Raw genomic sequence first — 13,269 nt, forward strand, 5'->3', positions numbered from 1 at the left:
TCATTTCTTGGGTTAAAGTTTCTATTTCAGTATTTCTCTACTAAAATGAAATTTTTTTCTAGAAATGCAAATGATATTAAGACATTATAAAAAAGAATAGCCCCAATAGTAGTACATCAGTCCTCTTAAAGAAGGCTAAATATTTCTAGAGAATTGTGGAATTTAGAAGCATCCAACTATAGTTTCTAATCCAAGGAAGGAAATCCTTTGTGAAATGGTACATGAATACCTTAGGCAATTATTGGTTGCTTGGGGAGCTTTCACTAAAGAAAACTGAAGGAAATGTACCAAGTTTTATATGGAAACTTTGTTTTATCTAAAATTTTGTATAGGACTATATGCAAGTGGAAAGAAATGCATGCTGCTTGCTTCTTTCTCCTTTAATCTAAATGAAACATCAGATGAATTTTTTCTACCATCAATATGAGCCCAACCTCTGGCCCTGGTTAGAGACTCTAGTTCATGCAAAGAATACGGATTGTAAAATTATGTAATCCTTCATGGTTGGATAAGATGCTACCATATTTCTTCATAGTCTTACAGAAAGTATCCAAAAATTCTTCAAAAAATGTAATATTTTCAACAACAAAATAGCTACTAGCAAAATCACATTTTAAAAACACCTACTCAAGAGAGGGTGGACAGTGGTTGCTTAGGTGAAGTGCCTCCTGCTGGACCTGCTCCCATCCTGAGCCCACCACTGGGCTGGAGTGTGTGGCTGTGGCTGGGCTGGCAGAGACTGGGGCCTTGTTTTTGGTTCTCGGTGGAGCTAGGGCTGCTTTATGGTCTGAGAGTCTCTGCTGAGGCTGTATGAGAACTTGGCAGCAGTGATAATAATTTTTAAATTCTTCCATATCCGTATTCTATGTGGCACTTACAGGAACCTCTTCCTTGATATTAAGATTAATATTTGTATTTGAATGGTGGCATTTCCATAAGCATGGTGCATCTTTTATTGAACAAGTATCTGTAAGCTATTTGTGACCACTGATGGGAAGAACAGAGAGTAGCATTTCAAAGCCAGGTTCTCCTTGTAGTAATAGAAAAGGTGAAACCAGCCACAGAATTTGTCAAAATGGAAGGTGTGAGGAATCCCTCTCAACCTTTTCAGAGGAGCAGACTGTAGCAGATACACTGAGTGACTGGTAAGAGCCACTTACATACTTTGACATGACCCTGCCCGTCTGCTCAGGGTCATCAGACCTTTTTCACCTGTGTCCTTCAGACACAGTTATACAGAAGGCATGGAAGGGAGAAAATCCTCCCACTCGAATCGAAGCAGCCTATCAAGCTTTAGAATTAAACAAGGAAGGCTTAAGGAGATCTCTATCAAATCGCTAACTGACCACTAAGCTACAAGAACACAGACCTCACTGGTCATATGTGAAAAAGAATATAGATTTTATAAAATTGGTTCAGAAAAGTCACTAAAAATACACAAAAACCCAAACCAAGGCAAACAGACAAAGTCCAGCTATAGCAAACAGCCAGCAGCAACAAATCCCAGGGAGTAGAGAATATCTCACTTGTAAAGTTGCTAGAATAGACTATTCGAAAGTTCCATTTTGCAACAAAAATTGTAAGGCATACCAAAAAAAAAAAAAAAACCAAGAAATATGGCCCATATACAGGAAAATAAACTAATAGAAGCTGTTTCTGAAGAAGCCTAAACTTTGACTTTAGTAGACAAATACTTTAACTATTGCATGGAAAAATAGAAAAAGATGTAACAAATTTTTCAACAACCTAATATGTTAAATAGATTAAAAGAGATAAAGGAAGCCATAAGAATTAAGTCTCATCATTAGACAATATTGGTAAAGATGAATAAATAATAAAAAGCAATTATGTAGAAATTGTAAAGTGAAAATTTATTGAAATAACTAAAATGAAACGTTACCAAGTTGTAGATTTGAGCAGGAAGATGAAAGAATAAGTTAACGTGATATAGGTACACTGAGATTACCCAGTCTCTGAAACAGGAAAAAAATAAAGGAATGAAGAAAAATCAGTCGAGTCTAACAGCCCCATGGATATTATCAAGTATACTAACCATTACATAACAAAATATAAAGAGGAGACAGAGAAAGGGACAGAAAGGATATCTGAAAAAATAATGGCTGAAAACCAAATACTAACACAATGAAACACAGCCTCAGAAAGGTTTATGATATGTTAAAAGTATCGTATACCCTCACCAAATAGGATTTATTCCTAAAATACAAAAATGGTTGAACATAAAAACTGATTAATATAATAAGGCATACTTACAGATTTTTTTAAAAAAAAATTGCTATAGTGTGCATGTACTTGCTGAAGAAAGAGAGAGAGAGAGAGAGAGTGAGAAAATACCTTCCCTCAGTGAGAAAGCACCCCCTAGGGGATTAACCATTCTACGGTTTCTTCTCCTCCAGTCTCCTCTCGGGATTTGGGGTATGCACACACACGCACCAGTGTAATTAAGCTGCCAGGTCCGGAACTCAAACCTCACAGTCGAGATGAGATGTGGGATCCAGCTGCCTCAACTTCCATGCCACCTGACTGGCCCATATACTAATAGGATAAGGAGCCATGTGATCATCCCAATTGATACAGAAAAATCATTTGCTAAAATTCAATACCTTCATGATAAAAAAATGAAAATCAATTAATAAAATACCAAATTATTATGAACAAAGGTCAAGAAACACCTGACCCCCTCAATGCATAAAAGGACTTTACAAAATCCAACACCATTTTACTACAAAATGTTCTTTAAAAAGCTACAACTGGAATGGAAACCTACTTTAGCTTGAAAAAGTGGATCTATAAAAACCTCATAACTAACTACATACTTAATGATGAAACACTAAGTTTTTCATCTAAGACCAAGAATAAAGTGAAGATGTCTGTATTCACCACTTATATTCAAGATGATACTGATGTTCTCAGCCTTGCTATTGCTGTAACTCTAATCTTAGGGCATTGCCTGGCACTAAGCAGATATTCAGCAAATACAAAAGGGCCAGACCCTGGCCTAGTGAGTAAGGGAGCCAAATCTTATATGGGGGACAATGTAGTTTAAGAAAACTTGCAGTTTAAAAAACACCCTAGGGTCCTGGGTATATGTGCCCCAAATCCCTGCAGATTGAGGAACAGAACAGGGGTTGACGTATAGCCACACCCCTTTGAGAATTATTTTCTCTTTTCCTCTCTGTCTCTCTCTCTCTTTCTCAAACACACATGCCTTCTTGCAAATAAAAAAAACTATAAATAAGTAAACGGATAAATAAATGGATTCTTTAAGATCTCAGCAAGTAATAAATTTGTTATTATAATTTATTAAAATGTATTTGATAATGTAATAGAAACACATGTTGCATCACTAAAATACTTTTTAGACATTATAATTTATCAAGTAGTCTTTCAGCATAATTTTAAAACACAAATAAGGGTACTTCAAAAAGTTAACAGAAAAGTGAAATTAAAGTACACATTTATTTTAGTGCAAGAAATTTTGAAATTTTTGCATACATTTTTAAAAATACACATTTTCCATACACTTTTTGAAGATCTCTCATATTTTAGTGTAGACTTATCTCTTTGCATAAATTCTTACTTTTGTAAATTCTGTGGAATTAAATAACATTAAAAGTTGAGAGCATAAGAATAATTTTTAAGCGAATGTTTTGCAGAGCAAAAAATTCAATTTTCCTTTTGCATTTTAGCCTGAACATTTGCATTTTGTTATAGAGCCTAAAAAGAGTCTTTGCATTGTTTCTTTTTCTATCTAGAAACTGGTGTTTCTTTCTAGCTAACTGAGCAAAATTAAAAAACCTTATCAGAAAACAACTACAAAAAAACATGCTTTTTAGGAAAACTGGGCTGCATTTCTTCTTTGGAGCCCAGCCAGGATTGGTTAACACTTAGGAAATGAGACAATATTTCTGTTGTTCACACGTGCCACATTTGCCACAAGCAGTAAAGTAAAGCTTCTCATTGGCAAGGGCAGAATTTGGCCTGGCATTTCCTGTCCTGATACTCTCAGCTGCATGCTACAGCCCACAAAAAGATGAGATGGTAGAGCAGCTATTGTCATCTCTTGCCAGGACAAGAATTCTGAAGTGTAACCAGGAAGAAGCATTTTCTCCCATTTATATGCACACTGGTAATTAGGCTCAAGGAAATGGAGTGCATAGAATGGGAATTGAGATTTTGTTTTTTAATGTGAACTTGTTTGATATCAACTTCCACTCTACAGACAGATGGATTCTTTTTGGCAGATGATTATGCAAACTGTTCCTTTCATGCCTGTCTACATGAAATGTATTTTATAAACACATCGAAGCATCATGCTCCTCTGAGTCCTTAGTGCTAGGGAATGTATTAACACCGTGATGATTTGGATGACAGGATTCAAAAGTGTACGAGAGCTGAAACTAGGGGAATGCTGGTGTGATTGTTGTGTGCTGTCAAGGGCCCTGATAGATAATAATGTGGTCCCCTTGAAATTCGACCTAGGGTATTTTCAGATCAAAGGAAAAGAAACAAACTCACAGATAATAGAGGAAATTCCAAACAACTGAATGAATTGTTAAATCATTTTCAGTAAGTATTTTAACAGATACTGAAAGACTAATGCATTTGGAAAGTAGTGTTTGGGAAAATTTAAATTCGTGACGAGCACTCACAAGGATTATTCTGCCTCTCAAGATCTAATTACCAGGGTCATATCTTCCTATAAATTCACAATTTTATAACAATTGTTCTAATATATGGGTCACAGAGAGATGTAGCTGTATATTTTTACAATCAAGGACTTAAGAAGTGACTCAAGTCCACTTTAATAACTGACACTTTATTGGGACTCTTGAGGAGCTGCCTCCAGTAAACATGTATTTTAGGGTAGAAAACCTGGTTGCTTCAAGTGAGCCACAGGTAATTTGTGTTAATTAAACAGGTCTGGCCATTCTCTTGGGCAGCATAAGAATGCTACATTCCTGGTTCAGTGGGTCAATGAAGTGCTATCATCTGCTCACTGGTCCCTTTAGCTAACTTTATCTAAAATTCCAATTTAGCCTCCCTGAGAGTATTATGAGAGATTTAAGATTTTCTAATCATTAACTGACATTATAGAGGATTTTGTAGAAGACAAGGGGAAAAGAAATGAAAATAAAAGACTTCCTGAGATCCATTCAATAGGGGTTTGGTTAAAAACACACAGAATACTAAGAACTAAATAGAATAAAAGGCTAACTCTTCTGGATTCCACATACTCATTTATGCTCTGCAAGTTAGATTTATTTTCTTGGAAGAGATTATCATGTTATATTTTTCAGTGTACTATCCATGGTTTGCAAATGGATAGTACACAGTTACAGATGCTTCTGGGCCAGTGTGGTGGTGATGTAGAATGCTCAGGATTGAGAGAAGCATGTGTGTGAGAGAGATTAGGTATATTTGTGTGTGTGTAAAATTATCATCCAACTCAAAATATTGTGTCAGATCAGACAGTCAATCTGTGACTGACATTCCAGACAGAAATGTGGCCACAAATTGGGCAATTTCTTGTTATTTATTGCAGGTTTTGGTGATGTTTCTTGTTTATCACCACACATTTAATCAAGTCAATTCACATTGCATTGGTTTGTGACTAAAACAACATTGCAACTGTCTGGATATTTGGCTTGGTCTAAAATATCAATGTCATTGACTGGTTATTGGAATATAATTCAGTAGAATCTAGTTTCTTAGTTGGTGATTCAGTATTTGAGAACAATGAGAAAAGGGTTTGGGGATGTAGAAAAGGACCCAATAAGTTTCTAGTATTCTCCACCTTTATTACCACATAATCAGATCCTTTATGATCATGAAGTTAGAACAGATGTAGTCATTTATCTACCCAATAATTAGGTACAAAGCACATGGGAATTGAGATGGTGCTATAAGTGAAAGTGATATAGCAAAAGCAAGCCAAGAAATTCATTATTTTATGAAATGTGTTATCATTGTGGTTGGAATAAGCAAGCATATACCTATAAGAAACACTTAACAAAAGAAAGAAACAAACAAAACAAAAGATAATGTAACCGGTTTGAAAGTATAGTTCTGCATGACAAAATTTCTGGGAATTGAGATGATGCTATAAGTGAAAGTGATATAGCAAAAGCAAGCCAAGAAATTCATTATTTTATGAAATGTGTTATCATTGTGGTTGGAATAAGCAAGCATATACCTATAAGAAACACTTAACAAAAGAAAGAAACAAACAAAACAAAAGATAATGTAACCGGTTTGAAAGTATAGTTCTGCATGACAAAATTTCCACATGGAAAGGACAGAAACATTCTACTGTGAGAATACTCTGCAATTCCAATTGCCCATTTCTGTGTAACAATGCCAAAACTTAGTTGCTTGAAACATGAATTTTACTTTGCTCATGACTTTGTAGATGAAGAATACAGGATGGGCTCTGTAGTGTAACATCTTTGCTCTCCTTGCTGTCAGCTCAGATGTCTCCAAGATGACTGGAGGGACTATTCACACATCTAATAAATTGGTGCTGACCTATAGCTAGGAGTTTAGGTGGAGCTGTTGGCTTGGGACCTCAATTCTTCCTTTCATGGATTTCCCCAAGGGCTTGCCTCAGCTTCCTCACAGCATAGTACATGGCATCTAAGAGTGAGCATTCTAAGAGCTAGGAAGTAGTTTCTGCCTCTTAATGTATCACGTTGGTCATACTCCAAGTAGTCACAGAAGCCACAGACTCAAAGAAAGTATGTATGGACTCCAACTGTCAATGAGAGGACTGTAAAGAATGAGTGACCATCCTTTATCTGTCACAGTAAACCTCCTGGCAAAAAAAATTACCTACATTATTCCCAACTGTTTAATTATTTACAAATATACTCACCACCTCTAAAGACCCCAGAAGTTTCCTTTGAATTCAGCACCAGTTTCAACATCAGGATCCAGGATTTCATAATCTTTGTCATGTTTATGTGTTGAGGAGGCACCTCCTATGGCATAGCAAGTTGGTGCTAGCTCTGGCTGGGAACTCAGCCAGGCTAATCCTCTCCAGGAGGCAGCTCTGGCTGTCTTACTGCATGGTGGGCTGACTTGCAAGAGGGAGTGTTCCAAGAAACATGAAGTGGAAAGTGCCAATCTCTAAAGGCCTGGAGCCAGTAATAGGCACGGCAAAATTTTCAATATATCCTATCAGTCAGAGCAGTCACAGAGTACTTCCAGCTGTTGGGAGGAGCACCAATGAGTTTGCACATCTGTTACATTCAAAGAGCAGAAACCTGAATACTTATGCAATATCCAGCCCTTTCTTTCTGTACTCTAACTTAAAATCAAATCCTCTTAAAAGTTCAGAAATGTAGATAGTGTTCTAAATAATATCTTCGGGTATATGTTAAACACATTGTAAAAGCTATAAAGTTATTTTAGGACTAAGATAAGTCAATTTGGCATGTCAGGAAAGCCAGTTGAATGGAGATCTTGCTTCTAGAGTGCAAAAACAGAAGGAGAAGTGCATTGACCCAAAGTAGTCAGGAGCCGAAAGAGCGAGAGAGTAAATAAGAGCTCAGTACCGAACAGAAAGCTGAAATTAAAGGGGTGTATTTTAAGAGTTCATTGGGTGGGAAGTGAGTAATAGGCCACCAATTGAGTTAAAAGTCAGGTCCAACTAAAAACTTGTTTTTTACAAAAGGAAGTGAGAACAAGAAAGGAAGGGAATTCTAGTTCTTTACTGTAAGCAGCACCATAGAACATGTTTCTTAGTTCCAACTCTTAGTCCCCTATGAATGGTTGGTCTAGACCTATTTCTCACCCTCTGCATTTCCCACCCTCCTCCCATGCTGTCTCTGGTGTCTAGAGTTGCTTTCCATTCTTCCTGGCCCCACTCACCGCACACTCACATTTTGATTCACAAAATATCTTAATCAATCTAGCTACTTTCAATAGCAAGTTCAGCTGATCTGTACGTATCTGTAAACACATGTCTGACTTTAGGCATGGAAGTCTGAGTAGGATGAATATATTATGCAAAGTAGCACCTAGCTGATGCTATGTAGCTTACTGAGGTCCTTAAATAGGCATTATTAAATATATTTTTTAATTTCAAAAAAAGCAGTTTCTCACGCCGGGCGCGTGTGCGTGCGTGCCCAAGATCCCGAGAGGAGAATGGAGGAGAAGGGATTGCGGCGTGACCATCCCCCCTGGGGGTGATTTCTCGCTTTCTGTCTCTATGTCTCTCTCTGTCTGTCTGGCGAGCGCACGCGCCCTACAGTGAAAATCTCTCCAAAAAAAAAAAAAAAAAGCAATTTCTAATACACTTACTTTTAGCTGTTTGGACAATTACAGAAATGATCTTAAAGTTGTTTTCTCCGTTGACGGACAGAAATGAGACAGTAATGATGAAATAGCTGACAGAGTATGCCCCGCCCCCCCACCCGTCCTCCCTGAAAGCTGAGCTACTGCTCCCTGCTCTGGCTCTAGGGATTTATGCATTTTGCTTTTAATCAGCTGGAAAGAATCACAGATCCTCCATTCTAAACGAAGAGGGGAGAGGAAACCCCTGTGCTTTGAAAAGTATGAGAGAAAGAAAATTAAATATTGACTGAAGAGGAACATTTCTAATTGAACGGGAAAAGTTAATTCATTGTGGAATAGAAAATGAGACCATATCTCAAAATAGTCTCAGATACATGAGCATTTTTAATCAGCTGGAAAGAATCACAGATCCTCCATTCTAAACGAAGAGGGGAGAGGAAACCCCTGTGCTTTGAAAAGTATGAGAGAAAGAAAATTAAATATTGACTGAAGAGGAACATTTCTAATTGAACGGGAAAAGTTAATTCATTGTGGAATAGAAAATGAGACCATATCTCAAAATAGTCTCAGATACATGAGCATTTGCTAGTCATATTTTTTCATTATGGATTGCCATTTATGGCTGGGTAAATTTTTTGTTTTTTTCTGTATAAGCGTTCACATGTTGCATGATTTCTCATCTCTGCTCTTCTTTCATAAATAGTCTGAAGAGGGTATATACCTTGTTAAATACACACAAAGCCACTATCTCTAGTCATAATAATTATGCGAGCAGAGTTTATTGCTTTCATTTACAGTATCTCCAAATCAATATATTAAATATTTATTTTATCTAATATATTCTCAACTATTATTATATTTTAACTCCACATTTTATAGCCTGCTTCCTGGCCCACTCTTCTTTGTTTACTTTTCTTTTTTTTAAAGTTTTGCCAGATGGTGCATCATGCGCTTACCAGAGAGAGAGAGAGAGGAAAAGTGAGAAAGCTCTTTGCCCCCCCACCCCCGCCAACGGGAGTGGTCATGCCACAATCCCTTCTTCTTCATTTTCCCCTCCTTTTGGAACTTTTCTTTTTTTTAAAGTTTTGCCAGATGGTGCATCATGCGCTTACCAGAGAGAGAGAGAGTAGGAAACGTGAGAAAGCTCTTTGCCCCCCACCCCCGCCAACGGGAGTGGTCATGCCACAATCCCTTCTTCTCCATTTTCCCCTCCTTTTGGAATTTTGGGCATGCATACACATCCCCGAACGTTTCTCAAGTCGGTGGATCCAGTGTCAAACCATGCAATTGGTCATGTGTGATCCAGCCGCTTAAACCACCAAGTCATGGTGGCACCCAATGTCCTTTCCTATCTACTCTTACAAATATTAGGTGTGGGGCCAGCAGGTGGTGTATGTTTAAGGCACTGGACTCCCACATAGCCACTTGTGGGTTCAAGTCCTAGACTAGTTGACTTTAAAATTATGAATGTCCCAAATCCCAAGAGAAGTCTGAGTAGGAGGGAAGGTGGATGTGGCCATCCCCCTTACGGGATGATTTCTCACTTTCTCTCTGTCTCTATCCCTTTCTCTCCTGCAAATGCATGTGCACTATGGCAGAAACCTTGAAAAAAAAAAAAAAACTCCTGCAAACGCATGTGCGCTATGGCAGAAACCTTGAAAAAAAAAAAAAAACAGTTTCTCCCTCTCAATTTATAAAGTTGTCTTTGGACATACAGATTTAAAAAAAAATTGTTTCTAAGATAATTTATGTGAGACTTTGGGTGCTGGAATAATGATTCTTGGTGTAAAATAAATAAATAACCCATGGGCCAACTAGTGGCATGGACTCTGAATCTCACGTGACTAGCTGCACCGTTCAATTCCCAGACCCAGTGGTTTGAAAATCATGCCAGGTGTGTATGCACATGCAAGTCCAATATCCTGAGAAAAGGAATTACTGCATGCTCATCCTCCCTGGAGGTTTTCACTTTCTGTCTCTCTCACTCTCTCTCTCTTTCTCTTAGGTGAATGCACATACCCTAAAGCAAAAACTACAAAATAAATAACCCACACATTGTAGTTTACTGTAAAGCAAAATTCAAAGGCTAACATTTGGGAACAGCATTCAGAATGGGAATAAAACAAGAGCTCTTTTCTGTTTGTGGCAAGATAATTATATTTAGGACTTTGCCTTACCTGTCACAATTCAAATCTGAGTATTATTCAAATTCCTAATTTTACTATTCGTTTTGGTCAATTTACATGACTATGTAATATTATCCACTATTTGGTTCATAATTTTTGAATTTGACCTATTTTGGTTCTTTTCTACTTATTGCTATAGACAATGTTAAAACTTGTGTGTATCATAGATGTCATGATAAATTTGAATTGGCCTTAGCCTTCACATCTGATTTTGGCTGTAGATGAAATGATTCTATGATAAAAGCTTCTTGCCTGTAGTAGTATATTTGTTTTTCCCTGCATGCTGGCCTCATCAAAAATTTGTCAAGGTCATTTTTTTTTTTTGAGAGGTTTTTACTATAGGACATATGTGCTTGCCAGACAGACAGAGAAAGAGAGAGAGACAGAAAGCGAGAAATCACCCCCCAAAGGGGATGGCCACGCTGCAGTCCCTTCTCCTCCATTCTCCTCTCGAGATCTTAGGCACGCACGCACATGCACCCGGTGTGAGTTTTAAGCCACCGGGTCTGGGACGTGAACCGCGGTCAACTACGTGGGAGTCCAGCGACATAGCCATTATGCTAACTGCTGGTCCTGTCAAGGTCATTTTTATTATAGAAAATTTGGAGGCATTGATAACTGGGTATAGGGATGGCGAACAGTTATATTTCAGAAATACAGCAAGTCTTTTTACAAGATCTAAATTCTATGGAATTGTCAATATTTGAGGAGAGCAGGATAACTCCTGGGGTCTATTTTCAAACTGCAATGTCAATGATAATTTTTTTTTAGAGAGAGTTTTATTTATTTATTTTTTCCGCTATAGGGCACGTGCGCTCACCAGACAGACAGAGAGAGACATAGAGACAGAAAGTGAGAAATCCCCCCCCAGGGGGATTGTCATGCCGCAATCCCTTCTCCTCCATTTTCCTCTCGGGATCTTGGGCACACACGCACATGCGCCCGGCCTGAGTTTTAAGCCACCGGGTCTGGGACGTGAACCGCGGTCAACTACGTGGGAGTCCAGCGACATAGCCATTATGCTAACTGCTGGTTCCCTAAGTGATATTTCTGAAGCACAAACACGGTGTGAGCATATCACTACTCTGCGTAAAACCTTCTCTGTCCTAGCACCACTAGCATCAATCCCCAATTCCACAATACTGTATTGTGGAGTGGTCATGAGTTTTAAACTTTTAAAACTTTAAATTTTACAAGTACAAAATATTTCCCTCATTATTTCTCCACCTCTCTCTCCCACTATCCCCTGCCTCTCACCACGGCTTGTAATAAGCAACCTGCCATTGTATAGTAAGTAACCTGACATCCTCCAAATCACCAAACTTCCTTCTCAGGCTTTGCCATAAATAGTTTTCCCACTGACTTGATATCTCACTACCATATTCCTTTTTGTGCCTAAGCAAGTACCTAGCTTCTGTTCTTTTGTTTGTTTGTTTTTAAAATATGTACTTAATCTCTTAAAATTTTTTCCTCAGTGAAGAAGTCTCTGGCTACTTCATCCTCAATACATACCAAATAACTAGAATTTCTCCCTCATGAGCCTGGAATGGGTAGAGGAACAAGAAGAGGGATTTGTCATCAGGATAGAAAATACAAATATATTATTATTGCAACTGGATAAGGTCTGATTCCTGCTAAACATGTTGGTTATGGGATACCTAAAACTCTCTAAGTGCCCTATGTTCCCTGCTAGGGAAGCTGTTGTCACATTACATTAACAGTAGATAATGAGATACACTGGGGCATCCCCTTTAAAGAAGGGCTAGTCATTAAGCTTCAGACCGTGTGGGCAGCACACAGCCTCCATCAGTGAGCTTCTTCAGGATCTGCCTTACCTTCAGAAAGTCATCTTGGGGACCAGCAGTTAGCTTAATGGCTATGTTGCTGGACTCCTACGTAGTGGACTGTGGTTTGTGTCCTGGACCCGGTGGCTTAAAACTCACGCCAGGCACGTGTGTGTGCATGCCCAAGATCCCAAGAGGAGAATGGAGGAGAAGGGATTGCGGTGTGGCCATTCCTCCTGGGGGGTGATTTCTCGCTTTCTGTCTCTCTGTCTCTCTCTGTCTGTCTGGCCAGCGCATGCACCCTATGGCAAAAACCTCTCCAAAAATAAATAAATAAATAAATAAAAGAAAGTCATCTTGTATAAAGTCACTGCTTCTCCTGGGACAACCGATTATGGTAAACATATAAAGGTCCGACTTATATTTTAAAAAATTGTGCACTAAGAAGGATGATAACAAAATTAAAAGACAGGACGTTAAAAAAAAAAGTCTGCATTAGAAGCACATGGACATGTGTTGTAGTATGTCAAGATCTTTGTACCACATTTTAGGGTCCACCTAGAAGCATCCACCACACAGGAGGATTTGTGCAGTCAAATGGCCAGAATGGACCAGTCAGATGACATCAGCTTGTATCTGTCATTAGTACTATGAGCACATGGGTGAGTGATCAAAGTGGTGGTTTGGATGCTATTCATGAACCAAGTCCACCAGGGTCCAGTATCAGACACCAATGCTAAGTGTCTGATAGAGACAATTTCTCACGGAGACAAACTGACCATGAGGGGGCTTGATTATTTTGTCCCCCTTACATTTAGGAAGGGCCAGTGCTTCATCAGAAGAGTAGACATATATTCTGGGTATAGATTTACTTTCTTTCCTTTAAGGTCTCAGCCATCGCTATTAATGATCATTTTTTTTTGAGAGGTTTTTGCTATAGGGTGCATGCACTCACCATAGAGACAGAGAGAGACAGAGAGACA

This window comes from Tupaia chinensis, unplaced genomic scaffold, assembly GCF_000334495.1.
Source record: "Tupaia chinensis unplaced genomic scaffold, TupChi_1.0 Scaffold000002_1, whole genome shotgun sequence".
NCBI classification, from domain to species: domain Eukaryota; kingdom Metazoa; phylum Chordata; class Mammalia; order Scandentia; family Tupaiidae; genus Tupaia; species Tupaia belangeri.